The sequence below is a fragment of the Anguilla anguilla genome, chromosome 3, assembly GCF_013347855.1.
Source record: "Anguilla anguilla isolate fAngAng1 chromosome 3, fAngAng1.pri, whole genome shotgun sequence".
NCBI classification, from domain to species: Eukaryota; Metazoa; Chordata; class Actinopteri; order Anguilliformes; family Anguillidae; genus Anguilla; species Anguilla anguilla.
The window spans coordinates 37,570,506-37,587,198 of NC_049203.1; the positions used below are offsets into that span (position 1 = coordinate 37,570,506).

The 16,693-nt window shown below is 39.9% G+C and overlaps 1 protein-coding gene across 3 annotated transcripts in view; it reads right to left on the reverse strand.

Annotated features, from left to right (window-relative positions):
• LOC118223762 (sodium-driven chloride bicarbonate exchanger-like) overlaps positions 1 to 16,693 on the reverse strand; it is a 94,482-nt gene that overhangs the window by 52,828 nt on the left and 24,961 nt on the right. The gene's annotated exons all lie outside the window — the stretch shown is intronic.

The window sequence follows — 16,693 nt, forward strand, 5'->3', positions numbered from 1 at the left end:
AGGGAAATACTTTGGCTCAGCCGGCCATCAAGCTGCAAGCAGTTGATGAGACACGAAGTTCTGCTTATTACATGCATTTCTGTTTCGTTCAGGGATACTGATATTTAATCATGGACAGCAGAAACCAGAAATCTTGATTCAAATCAATGCATAATGGTTTATTTTTATTCATTCCAAACAACGGCAATTGAAGTAAACAGGGTCCCGCTATAACAGTCTCATCAAACCCTGCTGCCCGGAGATAGAGACAGACAGCGTGAGTTGTTTGTCAATATGCAGTAATGCCCCACTTGAAACTGAAAAACATGGAAATGAAAGCACAGTCAAATCAAGATTTTTTTTTGTCTCTGACTAACACATCAACCAGATTCAGGTCAGTATGAAAAAACCTTGGTGAACAATAGACCTGTGACTCATATACTAACATGTATGTGTGTGGTGCATACTGTTTAATACCTTCAATTTCAGTCAGCAAGCATAACATTTTTAGTTCCAGCAAGTACGTAACTTAAGACTGCTTCGCTATGGAGAATGAAGCTTCAAAAATAAGCTACCAATGAACCCCACTGTGGTGACCCGGTGGTTCACTGTGCTTTACCCAGCAGGGCATATAGCCCCAGCTGACACAGGATATTCCAGAAAGAAATCCTCCTGCAAGAATTTGGGAGTTGTACTGGCGGTCGTAAACACAATGATCCTCGACTAGTCCAACACAGTGGGTTTAATTAAAAGCTAACATGCTGACAAAATCACACTGTCAGGCGAATCTTTATGCTGCAACACCCTCTGATTGCACAACTTTCTACAGTTTAAATTACCAGAGGAGCCATACAAGAGAACCTGAGGCAGTGTTCTCTACAGTAACAAAGAGCAATCTACTCCGCAGCGCAGAACTATTGAAGGCTCCTAGATTTTCAGTCCTGCCGCATTACACTTTGGTCTCGGCATTGTTAGGACCTGGGGACATGTCAGCAAAATCTATCTATATATAGAAGTATTTAAAAATTACTATTTTGATTCTGTGTCTTTAAATCATTTGTACATTTTGAAGGCAAAATGAAGCGGCGGTTCCCAACGTGTGGGTCGAGACCAACCAGTGAGGGTCATGGGAAAGGGTTGAGTTGGGTCATGAGTTGAGCTGGCTTGAGTTGATAAAAAATAGCTTGCTGTATAATACACTCCATTAGCAGTCAAGCCAGTCCAATTACATACTGCAGTAGTGAGTGTGCATGCACTCGTTTTGGTATATGTTGTAATGCACTGTAATCCCATATTTAAAACACACAAACACATACAATAGGACTACATTTAAATAAGGAATGGAATAGTATTCCCTTGTTAAGTGGGTCATGGACTCGTCTGGGAGTCAGTAATGTATAGCACTGCTGTTCCAGCTGTGGACAAATACAAACAAGGAACACGCCGGAAAGAATTAGGGTAAGAAGCGGAGCTGTAGCGCTGATTAGAGGAGTGACTTGGGGAGATTAATCGTGTTCTGCTGCTATTGCACGCACCACGCATGTGTGCAAATGTGATTCAGTAGGGGGCTGGGAGTGATGTAAGCAGATGCTGGTGGGGGCAGGGTCAAGATGTTTGAAGCATAGTATAGAGCATTTTCTCTTTCATTTACACATTTCATGGACAAGTTACAGTATGATTTTAAAACATGTGAATGACACGCTGTGTCAGTAATCACTCATGGGGGTCACCCAGCATTTGCTAATATTAAAAACATTTTCCATTTAATTTTCTTAATTTACCAGTTTAGCCTTAAAGGTCCCCTATTACACTATTTTTCGACAATTTTATATCATTACAAGATCTACCAAATATGTTGATAATGTTTTTTTAAGTAAAAAATACTGCAATACATTTTTTTTAAATATAAATCCAGTGAGTTTCTTACCCTACAAGCTGATTTTTTTCACATGCTCTGTGTTGACAGGTTAATTGACGGGGAATGACACAAATCCCCCCCCCCCCCCCCATCTCCCACCCACACTCCCACTTCAGAAAAGCAAACAAACATGGCATCCGTAATTCAACCAAACATGCCACATATGTTCAGAGTTGGATCACAAATTTAAAGCCACGGTGGAAAGGGTCCAGCAGGAACTGTCTAAAAGGTATGCCTTCTATATCTAATCAAAAACTGTAGGTTTTTTTAAATCACATACCTAGTAATTTAGCTAGAGAGCTGTAAAGCACAATAACAGATTATGTCCAAGGTCTTACTATATTAGCTGATTGGCCTGACACAGCACATTTATCGTGCCCAGTTTTGCTAGTCATTTGCTTGTTTGTTTGTAATTATACTCTGATCATAGATGCTAAATCACAGAAAGGTAATTTCCTGTAGCCTAATGGCATTGTCTAATGACAGTGGAATGAGAGCCCAGAGGCAGTGGAGGTACAAGGTTGATGGTTGATCACTTTACAATAAGATCTTCACCTGAGAAATGTTACACAAGCACATGTTACACATTTTTATGTTATGCCAGTAGCCTAGCTAAAATACTGCATTGTCATAAAAAATATTTTATCAGTGGTTTCTTTAACTAGCTTCCTAGCTTCTAGTGTTTGTCATTAGCATATTCGCTAGTGAGTGAATACTTTTGCGGTGTTAAGCATTTCGTTTCATAATCGTGCAAATTTTACAAATAGCACCCCATAGCACATAGTTACCATGCCACACTACACAGTTAATGCCAAAACTACAGGTGTAGGTAAACTCAGATTTATAAAATATGGATCATTAAAGGTTGTACTACTTGTTGACATTATTAATAACAATGCATTAGGAAAACTATGGGATCAAGTTCAGTCACAGTCTGTTAGCCAGTGTTTATAAGATCACTTTACATGTTTGCTTGTTCACGCCGTTCAGCATTACCAAGCATAAAAAGATGCACTGCAATTTTCTAATTTTCACTTTTTTAAACATTTTGATAAACGGTCATCTCTGGCATCTTTATTCAGAGGGAGATCTGAGTTATTACTAAGGTCATTACAGAGGGGTTCTGCAATATCTTTGCCAAGGAAATGCAACATTTTCATCCACTTGAATCCATAAGCATGATTCATTTACCCAAATCTCAAAACTGGCAAACTGGTATTCGTGAAATTTCCACTGAATAACCTAACCTGACATTGTCTTTAATTTTCTAAAATAACTAGTTAATGGTTCATTTTTGATGTGTGGAAACAGATTCTATTTTTAAATTTCCACCTCTTTTCCTTTTCCAATCATATTAACACCAGTTCTTTTCTGCAAGCTCTACTATCAGTTCAGGAGAGTGCAGACAAGCATGCTCTCTCCTCTGAACCACAGGATGTCAAGCATCTGCTTCTTTTCAGACTGCAGACACCCTCTGTAATTACCTCAGGTATACTCAGGTGAATACTCAGGTCTCCCTCTGAGTAACGATGTCAGATGACCATTGAGATGACAACTCCTCTATGTTCATACTGGCAATGGTAGGATGCTTTGCTTTCATAAGATTATGCATGTGAGTTTTTCCACCCATACATTTTAGTACTGTATCACAAAATGTACATGTGATACAGTACTAAAATGTACAGCGTGAAATATTTCATTCTGGACAGCAGACAAGCTAAGGTAAAGATTCCTGGAAGTAGTCCTGTTTGTTCACAGGAATTTTGCCAATCTCAGATCAGTCTACTTACTGTATCTAATGTTGCCCTCCTGCATTCAGGAGATGTATTGCCCACATTTCTGTAAGCCCTTTTTGAAACATAATGACAACAACATGAACGTGCACTCTAACCGGAGGCAAAACAAAGCCTTTAAAACAAACTGCCATTACTCCAAACAGCCAATGAGATGGCACACTTGCAGATAGCTAGCTGCTTCTAAATGAAACAAACTCTAAAATGGCATCAGCCTGCTGTGTTGTTGGGTACCAAAGCAAGCAGAGGAAGGAAGAAAACTTTACCTTCAGCTACGTGACCAAAGACTCCCAAACGAGCCCATCGGAGGCATCTCTGGATTCAAGCAATTCGCCAAGCAGACTGGAATGACCAACTTTTTAATAATTCCCGGCTGTGTAGTGCACACTTCATATAAATAAAATATATGAAATACTTGGCGTAATACTTTGTTATTGCAGATAGCTTTGCTGGTACTCTATCATAACTCATAACGTATTGGTATGCCTCTAGGGATTTATATGTCCTCAACTTATCTTTGGTGTACAGACTTGCTTTGTTTATCAAGTAGTTGTAGGTCTCAGGGAACTGGATGCTAGCTAATTTGGATGTCTCATCCACCCATTCATACAGTGAATAAGGGTCTTACAATCAGCTGCCATGACTCAAGGTAAGCTTATTCAAGTAAGATACTCAATCCTTTGGGTCCAACGGGCCTCATTTATTAATATTTTCATTAAACCAACCATTTTTTGCAAAAATAAATGCAAGTGAAAAGCGTGTTCACAGAACTTGTGATTAGCATAAACTGACGCCCCTAAAATGCCATATAAGGAGCTTGGAATTCCACTGCAGGCAACTGAAAGAGATGGCTGGGAAGAGATAAATAAATATATAAATGAAATAAAAAGACTTCAGTGAAGTGAAGATTGAAGTGCTTTTAATGGAAGTGCAAGCCAAAAACATTTTATTCAGTAGTGAAACAGCTGAGTGTCAGTGGAGATAGACTAAAGCCTGGCAAGGTATAGGGGAGAGTTGTCATAAACGTAACGCTTGAAAAAAGTAACACGGTCAATAACTTAATGTACAATATAATGATCGTAATGTTAGTATGTTAGTACCAGAAATGTTAGTATGGTTTTTGGAGTGTATTCTAGCAGGAATATGATGCTTGGTGACCAAAAAAGCATGATGTCCCCATTTGTGAAAATATAACATCTGTTACAGTTATGCCGCTTCCGAGTTGCTATAAGAAACAACTTGCTTTTTTTTTTTTTGCTGTTATATGTTTACAGAAGGCATCTAAATACGGTTGGTACCCAGGGAGGACGTGGAGAGGGCTTCAGATTAGGGAGGGCTTGGAGATTACGAACAATAGATAGTGATGAAAACTATCTACATGTGGTGTCCACTGTGGAGACCTTCAGCAATTTAAAAGGTGTTTCATGTTTATTAAAGAAAATTTACTTTACATCAAAGTGTTTGATTTTTAAGTTAGTTTAGTGTTTAATGTTAAATGTCTTCAGCTAATTAACTTGCTGCGTTGACATAGCCTCATCTTCTGGATGCTCCAAGTGGTTAATGGAAAAGAAATTCACCTGGTCAGAGCCATTCATAACAAGCACACACAATTTGTGTGTATGGTAGGCCATTTGCTTTGTATAAGCTTACCTGGGTGTTAAGAAACAAACAAAAGCAGCTTTCCTCTTCAGCTTTCTCAAAGCTGCTGGTGCATCAGTGTTTGCGCACATGTTCGTGTCTTTTTCATGAATACAGCCCCATGCTTGGTAATCTGAGGATGTGGCTGGTCTCACGTTACCATTGGAAATGTGTTTCCTTTATTAACATTAGTATGTGCAGAAAAAACCTGCGTACGCACATTATAGGGCGTTTTCAGTTACTGTTACAATTATTCCACACCCCTGTTACAGTACAATCATACCGACTAGGTGGTATGAACATAAAATCAAACTGTGTGCACTTTGGTTTTAATTGTATCAGAGTCGATCGGGTAATGAATTTAATTGAAATGGCTCATGGTCAACTGGTATGTCAGAGCTGTTTGAAGTTAAATTTAATAGTGCTATGCTAAACATATTCTGAGTAAATGAGCAAAATCCAAAAACTGTTGCATTTATAGCGACTCTCCAGCGTGTGAATTGTCATTCAGTCAAAACCTCACAAATATACGCACTGTAGCATCATAAAGAGGATGTTTCAAAACAGGTGGAACATTACAATACAATGTGTGGCATGTCATGTGTTGCATAACATTGTGGCATGTTGTGTGTTGCAAAAGTGATGGATGTCTTGGACACAAATGAGGACACATTACAGTACTGTAGGAGGTGTGATTGTGAACTGGAATTGCTGGTGGCGATTAATGAATCAAAATACACCAGCCGCACAGGCGAGGACAAATCAGATGGCAGATAAGCTACTTCATCTGTAGCCTGGTAAGCAAATGAAAATGGTTGATTTGATTGCAAAATGTCCAAAACACCATCAAGCTAATACTGAATTTATTTGGAAATTTTAATAATTCTGGACAATTTAAATAATTTTTATGCATTTGTACAAATTAAATGCATTTCACAGGGATTCACAGTGTATGATGGGTTTTTTTTTTTTACATCTCGATGTGATTCGAAAAAACAAATATTAATTCAAAAATCACCATTTTAACAATTTTAACCCAATTCTTCGTTCTTCATTTTTCTTAAATGACAGCGACCAGGTTTCTATACTTTCAGCAAATAAAACCCTGATTTCACCTCTTACTCCATAACTGAACTAAATGATGTAACTGAAGAGATCTAAAAATCTAATCAAGAAAAATAAACCTTTTAAAAATCAGAAAGGAAAACAAATTTGCACCACATTACACAATTAATTCAGATAATTTTAACGGACTTATGCATGACCAGGTCTCTTAGCAGAGGTAAACCTGTCTTTTCCAAGTCTTGCTAACTGCGCTATGTTAGCAATCCGCCAAGGTGCAAATACAGGCGACTTTAAAGGGAATGGAAGATAACACTCTGATTGGTCAATCACACGTTACAGTATGCCCAAGACACGCCTATTAATTAAGCCACTAAGTTCAGCCATTTTGAACCTTGCGCCATACTTTACACTCAAACTATCCGCTGTTAAACTCGCAAAAGTGGATCTGACCACGCCCTAAATTCACTTGCGCATTGCACTTTATGCACTTTAAGATCGTTAAAATAGAGCCCCTAGTCATATAGCGATGATGACAGACTCAGACCAGCAATGTCTGCACGCATTCACAGGCTGAGCCACTGGGAGGATCAGTGAGTCTGAATCAACTTTTAAAAAAATGATCAAATGAAATATTAGATGGCTTAAATCCAAGTAACATACGTAATGTATCCCCATAACCCCATATAAATATTTCATTGGGGTACAAGTATTCCAGGTTTGTAGGCAGTACCAAAGGTAAAAGAATGCATATACACCCCACACTAGATTATTGGGACAAGGAGACAAGTAGTAATTCACCATTCATATAAGTACAGTATGTTTAGTACCAATCAGGACCTTCTCTTTAGCTTTCAAAGTTAAATATCACTGGCTCATGAGCAGAAAGCTCCATCAGTGCCTGGACCTGCATTTTCAGAATCACATGTTTTTCCAGGTATGGTACGGAGGTCATGTGATCAAGGCTCCAGGGATGTGGGATTGTAATGCAGACCAGACGACACACAACATTAGGACAATCCAGCACAAGGACACACAGAAGGATGGCAAAGCGGCTCATTCACCTGCTTAATATGATCTGCCCCTATCAGGTTTCAACAAAGATATTTATTCATATACCTGAAGAACCTTGAAATCTGAGCACTGTATCCTAAAAATGTATCCAGGTTTTGTAAAACAAGCATTACAGGAGACCTTGGACCTTTTACTCCTGATAGTTAATCCAAATAATATCAATGGTGATGAAAATCAGACCCAATGTCTGTTACCGAAGACAGAAAAGATTTATTTGCAGATATCCAAGGAAATAAAAGCATGTAATAAATGATCACAGATAAAAAGTGCAGTTCCCCCTTTAATATTTAAATAAATAAGAACTCGGGCTGAGACCAGAGGTTGCAACGTAGTTGCAATAAGATGCCCACCAAGTCAACCAGTTGCTGAGGCACTGCCTCCACGAGAGGTAAGACAAGCAAGCTGGGATCGACAAACATCTGCGTGTTCTCAAATGCGTTCCCACAAAATTATTCATCTCTCACACTGCCTACTCAAAGTGGAATTTTTGTCAGACATTCGGGGGTAACTACCCAGGCACAGGCTTTCGTTGTTTGAGCCTCAAAAAAATAGATCCTCTTGAGGGACACCAGGAAAGGTTGGAAAATCACAGCACCGAGGGTTCACAATTTGTCCTTTTGAATCATGGTCCCTTAATTAGCTTTTAACATTTCAGCATTCTTGTTAGATTATAAATCTTCTAAACACATGCAACAGACTTTAAAGCTGCCCATTATTTCTGTAGTGTTTTACAGAACCCATTTATGATTCAGAGTTCCAAAATGTAGTGTGTATTCTTTTAAAAAAATATTCCACATCATAACACCTTTATGAAAAAGACAGGAAAGACCGTATTGTGTACCTTGAATGTGAACACTTACGCAAAACCGGAGTTCAGTGAACAGAGTCCATTAATCTCCAGGTACACTTCATTTGAGTAAGTGTTAATCTATTCTGCCACCCTACTGAGATAAAAAGCATATTGCTATCACCATTATAAAAGGCTTTTACAGCACCTTGCACATGGCCTGCATGCGCCTTGCACACCGTATTCTTGCACGGAAAAAGCGTGATTATTCAAATAGCCAGAGACGCGCAAGGACATCTCGAGGGATGTCTGCCCGCCTCCGTGACTCACCTCCCCCATCTCCCCGGTGACGAGAGGAACGTGCCTGTCGATAGAACGATCGAGGGAAAAAAAAGGATGACTTTCTGCGCTTCAGTTAAAATGACCTAGGTGAAAGAGAGAAATTTTCATCCCGCTCTCCACACGTAGGGACGTGATGTGTCACTCGACACAGAGGCACGTCACGCAGAGCGTACAGCGCAGAGGCAGGCAGGCATCACGCATGCAGACTGAGGCCACCTCATATATCACCCAGCAAAGCGCCAAGGACTCCTGAGAGGTGAGTCCTGTGGAGGGCAAGGAGAAGAGTACACACACACATATACACACACATACACACACAACTACACATGCACACACACACATTTACATACACAGACACACACGCGCACACACACACACACACATTTACACACACACACACACACACACATATACACACACCACAATGGAGCCAAAGTGGAGCAAATAATGGCAGACTGTACATCTCCCATATAGATGTACTGACTGTCCTCCTGTGTGTATGTGTGTGTGTGCATGTGCGTGTGCGTGCGCCTGAGTGTGCGTGGGCACATACAAGGGCATATCCACGTGGAGGAGGGTGTACATCATGGTGATCTTCACTGACATTTATGCCTGTGACAACAAACACTGTCAAGACAGTGAACGAGAAACAGCGTGTTTATGTTAACAAAGAAAATTGTATTACAAAAATTGTCTAAAATGGCGGCTGTGTCACCTACAACAGACATCTCCATTTTCATTCATCGGTTACTCAAGTGTTTTTCACGCGCCACTAAATAATGGAGCCTTCTGCCTCCATGTAGTCTCTTTGTACACAATTTCATTCCACAGTGCACAGATTTAGCTCTTCCTCCAGTATAACGGCAACTGCTGTCAGGCAGTAAAGATGGCCTTTATTTCAAGTACACACCCCCAGGAAGACAAACATTCTCCCTGTTTAGAAATGTGCCTCTTAACTCACCCCTCTGCCTGGATCACAAAGTCAGACATGGGCAATTCATTGCGGCTCTTCTGTTCCAATGCATATTGTTAAGCACAGCCTGCCTTTAAATAGACCCCACTGCTTTATCGACAGCATTCAGGCTTAACACAATGCTTCAAAAAATTAAATTTAAACAGTGTCGACTGTAATGGTAATATTCCTAACAGCAATCTATATCCCGAAGCACCGTGTCATTCCGAAAAGACTCTAACTGCTGCTTGAATTGACCCCTCCACAGTAAATTAGCCAGCGTTCAAATCTGTTCATCGTGCATGCAGTATAGCTACTGTATCTAGAAGCTGTACTTCATATTCACAACCATACTACTCCATAGTGCTACAATAGAGTAGGTGAATTTGTTTCCTTTTTCTATCATGATAAATGTTTCTGTCTCTAACATTCATATCTTGGGTTTAAAACAGACTATTTTATTGGATTAATGACAAACCAGTGTTAACATTATTGTGCAGCTGTCTTTAAAACATTTCATATAGATATGCACAATATTCAAGAACATACCCAATACATGTATAAACATACGGCACAAAACATTTCATATAGAAAAAAGTAATATTCAAAACACATACCCTATAAATATATAAACATATGGAACTTTCTTGAGAACGTTCTGGAAAATAAACTTGCATAGCAAACGTACAGCAGTAAATTAACTGAGATGAGAATGGGAGTAAAATAATTAGAATAAAAAAATTTCATTCTATAGAAAGTGAACTTTCAGCTGAACTTTCAAGGTGTTTGCAAAAAGATTAAAATATGAAATCCACTTATTGAACAAAAATATATTTTCACAGAATAAAAGCTTGTAAAAGACTTAACTAAATACGGGGCAAGGCGAAACTATTACTGAGGGAGCTTTGGTGTGATTGAGTATGTCTATACAAGCCTGAGCTTCACACACTAAACAGCCTGCAGCTATCAATTTATGCTTTTATGGTATCAAAGGGACCAACTTGTACAGGGTGATTAAGGCTAATGGCTAATGGGGAAGCGTGGTATTTACTTTAAATGAGATACTGGGATTGTGCTAAGTGTAATTGTGAAATTAAGTGATTGTGCATTCAGAGTATCTGAGCGAGTCTAGTTAATTGAAAAAAAACCAAGATGGTCCATTTCAGTTAATTCCTCCGTGGCTCCTTCATAACCCAAAAAGCATGACACAGCCACAAGTAAGCTTTGGCACCAGTGGCCTGGCATACCTATTATCAGGAAGGGGTGAAGCACAGTTAATCAGACTATGTAAGCAAAAATAGCACAGACAAGGCAATGTATAAGTCTAGAAGAACACAGAGCAACATAAATGCAAGAAAAGAGAAAGCCGGTTCATTTTAAATGAAGAAGACTGCAGAAGACTCACAGTAAATTTGTGTGGTGAACACTCCTGTTTATGCCAAACATGGCTATGCCAACAGGACAGCAGGTATGCCTTCTACAGAGATGTGGGTTGGTGGGACATATCTGAGCCTATACAGGGAGTTTGTGATTTTCTTGGTTTAACCAGCATGAGTATGTAGTCACAGTCCTTACAGATACTAGCTTCTGCATGTTCTGACGTTCAGTATATTAAAACATCAATGCAGTGGCGGAAAAGCTCACAGGATACTGCAGCACTAATCAGCAGAAAAAGAATACTCAGTTCAGTTCACAGTTTCACACAAATTTCTAGATGTGTTAGGATTTTTGCCCAACAAATATGTACAATAGCAAGCTTCCCAGTGATATAACTAAATGTTACAGTCAGCTAGCTATCCATCAACTGCTAGCTGATTCCTCCTCCAGCCCAGGGAGGTTAGCAAGGTGGCAACATTCATTGCTGTGCATTGTGGACTGGGAATAGGGAGTATAGCTTCCTGTTCCTATTAGTGGTAGTACAATCATTGCCGTTCAAAAGAACAACTCACTTCAAAATGACAAGTTTATCTGAATTAATGTTATACTGAACACAATAAAAGCAATCTCTGCCTTGTTTCATATAAAGCTCACACATGACCGAGTTACCCAGCACTTTAGCAATGGCAAGCTGACCTACAAGCTTCCAACAGTTCACTGGAAACTACTGAAGTGTAGCTTACTAGGTAGATTCCAAACCCTACCCCCAAGTGGCTATGAGACAGTTAACAAACAACATCAAACCTATTATCACAGATGGATTGGTTTTAAAACAACCACATAAAATCTTATTCCGAGCAAATCTTGAGTGAACACCAATGCTGATCTCTAGAATGTATTCTGCAGTGACTTTATTAACTCACTGAAAGCTATGCCTGATGTTGTGAATACTTACAAAATAATGCTGAGACTCCTCTGATATTTATATGCTACACAGAACACTATAAGATATAGCCTTCATTTAGATTCAGAGTTGAATTTCATTTAGCTATTTTTTAAAATCATTTTGTCGATCCACTACATTAGTTTGTTTAATTTCATTAGCAGCATGGTGCGTGCTGCTCTCAGCCTTTCTGACGGCTCTCATGTCATCAGTAGATTACCTGTTACAGTTTCATCATACCTAAAACAGGCCTGTGGCTGCAATGCCTGCTTCAAGCACTAGGGTGATGGAAATAATTTGGATTTTTAAACAATCAGACAAAAATTTGTTAAAACATTATCCACCTATTTAATGTGAGAATGACATTACTGCTTCATTAAAATGTAGTTTATCTACGTATATATTAATTTTCAGATTGAAAGGTGTTCAGGAGAACTGTCTGGCTGAAAGGTCAAAATAGAAATTTTGCTGAAATTAAGGGGGTCATTTTTGAATGCAAAACAATTAAATCATTTCAAAAACAACTTTTTTCTTAAATATTGTCAGCCAATGAAAAAGTCGCAAAAATTATTTTATCACAAATCTTTAGTGAAAAATAACGAAATGCTTCTGCACACAAAACCTACTGCTGTTTTTCATGAATATCCATCATTTGCTGCTGGCAATGCTCATGCAAAATATGGCATCAACAGTATACAAGTTTTACAAGACATAAGGTGCAAGACACACTACACTCTGCATACAGAAGCTCTCGTATATGTATATAACACGGTTATGATGGCAGAAGTCCAATCCATAGCAGAGGATCTCTGCTGTGTTCATCTGGGGTGCGTGTGGTAGACATACATGGTAGACATACAACGCATGAACATTGGATGGAAGTTCCATACTTCCATTCTGGAATAGCCTGACAAATGCTGGGCACATGCTGCTGTGTGTTGTCCCATGTAAACATTTGGGGAACATTTTGCACAAAGTAAGGTTCAATCAATCAAGCAATAAAATTTAATTTACATTGCGTCTTTCACAGCAATTGTCACAATACGCTTTACATACAACCCTGGCCTAAACCCCTACAGCATCAAGCCTAAAGCAACAGTGGCAAGGAAAACCTCCCTGTGGCAGTTGGGAAGAAACCTCGGAAGGAACCAGGCCCAATGGGGAAACCCATCCTCCTCTGGTCGGCTCTGAGTATCGATTAGTGACCGACATGGTCAGTCAGTCAATGTTTACATCGATCAAATTGCGGCTCAGATGATGGGCGGGGCTCAGTGGCAGCGGTGGGGAGCAGCAGGTGTATGAGTATGTGTGGAAGGAACATCACCATGCCTGCTTCATGTGGTCAATTAGACATCAGTAAATGCCAACTGTGATGTCCATCAAATTTCTATTTAAGTTCAAACCATTACCATCTCCGACTGGTGCACTTGTGTGATGCCACTCTTTCCATGACTGTGTTACACTCATACAGGCATGCTCATGCTGTTATGTTGGAATAGACCGGGCTGTGATTATAATCAAATATAACAGGCTGCCGGGTGGGTCATGCAGTTAAATCACTGTTATGGTGCATGGATGAGCCCCACGGTCACAGAGCAAGACTGTGAAAGTGCCAACTGTGACCGATAGCCAGTGGGGCAACACGCAACTGTCCACTGCATCACCCAGGGGTGAGAGGGTGCAGTCACTTAGGGGTCTCTAGCGATCCTTGCTGGTCATCCGGATGTCTGGGGTCTGCTTGCCAAAGCTGTGTATGAAGCGTCTTCCTCCAACTCAGTTCTGTGCAAGCTTGGCCTATGTCCTTGGTGTGAGAAGAAGCTGGCTCGAGACACTCTATTTCAGTGGTGAACTGTGAATGTCTATATTCACTCAAACTGGCCGCAGGGATTGCTGCAGAAATTGGGCAAGCTAAATCCTTTTTAAGATATTATATATCAAATACCGAATTTGGTGCAAATTTGGTACCCAAATATAACATGTTGCTACAACCATTTGATCACCATACAGATGCAGTACAACAGGCTCAGAAGCCACCATCAGGGAGCCAGTGTCTTCCTATTTGGGAACCAATTTGCCCACAGACATACAGGCGTCCCTGGAACAATGAGATGTAGGAAGATGCCAATCACAGAGTGCATGTCAGGCTAGGCCTCGCACAGTGGTAGCGATGTGACTGGCCCCCGTACAGGCCAGTTTCTGCCAGAAGATGAACCAATCTGACAATGTATCACCTCCAGCCCTCCTGCCCACCACCTGCAGTCACAGGAGCTGAAGTGCCAGATAATAGCCATGATCATGTGCACTTCTGAACAGCAGCTAACCTGTTAATGTTTTTCTGGGAGAATAATTGTGAGGGATAATGACGTCGGAATGGAAATGGGCTGAGTTACAGCTCAAAGGGCATGCTTATCAGGCTCTTACAGATTTCAGGAGAAAATAATGATCATATATTTAATATTGGGCAGTGGCATAAGCCAACTCCAAATAAACATAACTATCCAAACAATAAGCCTATCTGTAAAGCTCTCTGTGGGTATATGCAGTCTATGTGCCTTCTTGCGGGCAGTCTATAAGCCTTGACCTGTGGGTATATACAGTCCATAAGCCTCCCCCTGTGATTATATGCAGTCTATAAGCTATCCTCTGTGGGTATGTGCAGTCTATAAGCTATCCTCTGTGGGTATGTGCAGTCTATAAGCTATCCTCTGTGAGTATGTGCAGTCTATAAACCTCCCTCTGTGGGTATATGCAGTCTATAAGCTATCCTCTGAAAGTATATGCAGTCTATAAGCTATCATCTGAAAGTATATGCAGCCTATAAGCCTCCCCTTGTGGGTATATTCAGTCCATAAGCCTGAAAGCAAGCTTCTTCCTGAAAAAAACTGACCTTCTCTGTGATCTACCCACCATTAATTTAGTCCTCGCTTGGAACCCTGTACATGTTCCAGAAACCTGACAGTCTCTCATTTTTTAAGCTCATTTCTGCAGCTATTAAAATTTCTTTATGACTTCCTTTTAGCTGAAATAATCACCAACATATTCTATTGCGTACCCAGAAACTTACAGGAACAGGATTTTGCAGAATGCACTTGAGGTACAGCTTTGTGCATCTATTGTTTATAAGGGCTTTGTTCATTGGTGTATACCTACAAAAGCATGGCACGCAAGACTAAGAAGGAGGCATTGAAGGAATTAGCGAGTGACAGTTGCGACTGTGATAGCGACCATCCAAGTATCCACATACTTTTGTAAATGTAGTGTATATAGCAATACACATAAATCACTGCAAAAACGTGTGTGTGTGTGCATCTGTGCCTGCATGTGATGGCAAAAGACAAGTTGCAGCGAAAGACGTGAGCTGCCTCACTTCACACTTTCCTGTGAAATATCTTTATAAGCTTTTAAATCTATGGGTGCTGAGAACTGGTTGGCTTATTATGATTATGATTATTATTATTATTAGTAGTAGTAGTAGTAGTAGTAGTAGTAGTAGTATTGCTTCACGAATGGGCACCTGTAGGTAAGGCTGAGGCTCTGCCTCATTTCATACAGCCACTGTTGCAAATATGCAAATTACAGGGCTACTTTCAGCTAGTTCCCCCTCCCTCCCTTTGTCAGTGGATTGATTGTTAGTGTGTGTGATAAGCAAACATTATGAATATGCACAGAAGCTCTCCAAAACGACTGGAGGCTACCACCCTTGATATAATTAGTTTCAGTTAGTGGAAGATGGCTGGGAAAAAAAGATATTTACAATGTTCCAATGTGGAGAGGTTTTAGGGACACTTGGGCCCACGTTTGGTTAAACATGTGAAATTTTATTACTTTATTCAATTAACACCAAACCACTGTCACTCAGAATTTCAAAATTACAAACAGCACCACATCAACACCATTAAGCAGGCTACTCATTTAAAACCAATATTTCCAACCAATTATAGAAAAATAATTTATGTCTTCTTGGTGATGTTAAATCGTTGCTGCACTGTCTTACACATTACACTGATATTGACATGTGATAAATGTCAACAATGATAAACACCCCATTGTTCCATCTTCTCATGCACCTCATTAAGTGGCAATTTAATGATTAACTCAGATTGCTACAATTAATTGATTGATTGTTTGACTTGTGACTTGAAAACAAGGTTATATAGACTCCCTGGTAGTGGAGCACTGAAATACTTGCACACTAGCACCTCAAATCTTTACCAGTTCTGGTGAAACTAGTTAGCTTGGAAGACAGAGCAGCATGCTGTGACAGCATTTTGAGGCACAATATCTGGTTTCTGGCAGGATATACAATTTTCAATCATCAGTGACTTCTGCTAGTCGGCTTAAGGGACTAAGCAGTTAAGTTGCTAACTTCCAGATTGCCAGGAGGATGAGATATCACGAAAGAATTGTGGGCACTTTTCCAGGACATTTCAATGATGGTACGATATTTTACCACATTCTATTAGCTCTCCATTTCTTTCAAGGATGAGAATATTTTCAAGGGCCTTGAGAACCAGGTCAAAGGCAAGGACTAGAATGATGGGGTCATGGTTTTAAAGGTTTAGATGGTTTAATGGATTAATGGTTTGTCATAGACTAGACAAAGGTCAGTGTTACAATTCAAATTATGGCTGTGTTTTCAACACATTTTATCCAGACCATTTAAATACTCCAAACTGAGTTGAATTCCACTCCATGCCCAAATGCCACTGCCCCTTGCCTTTAACTGTCCTTGATACACAGATCTGAAGACTCAGAGGTAAAGGCTAAAAAGAGCTGCACTTTTGGGCCCACCTTTGGTTAAACACGTGAAATTTTACTACTTTATTCA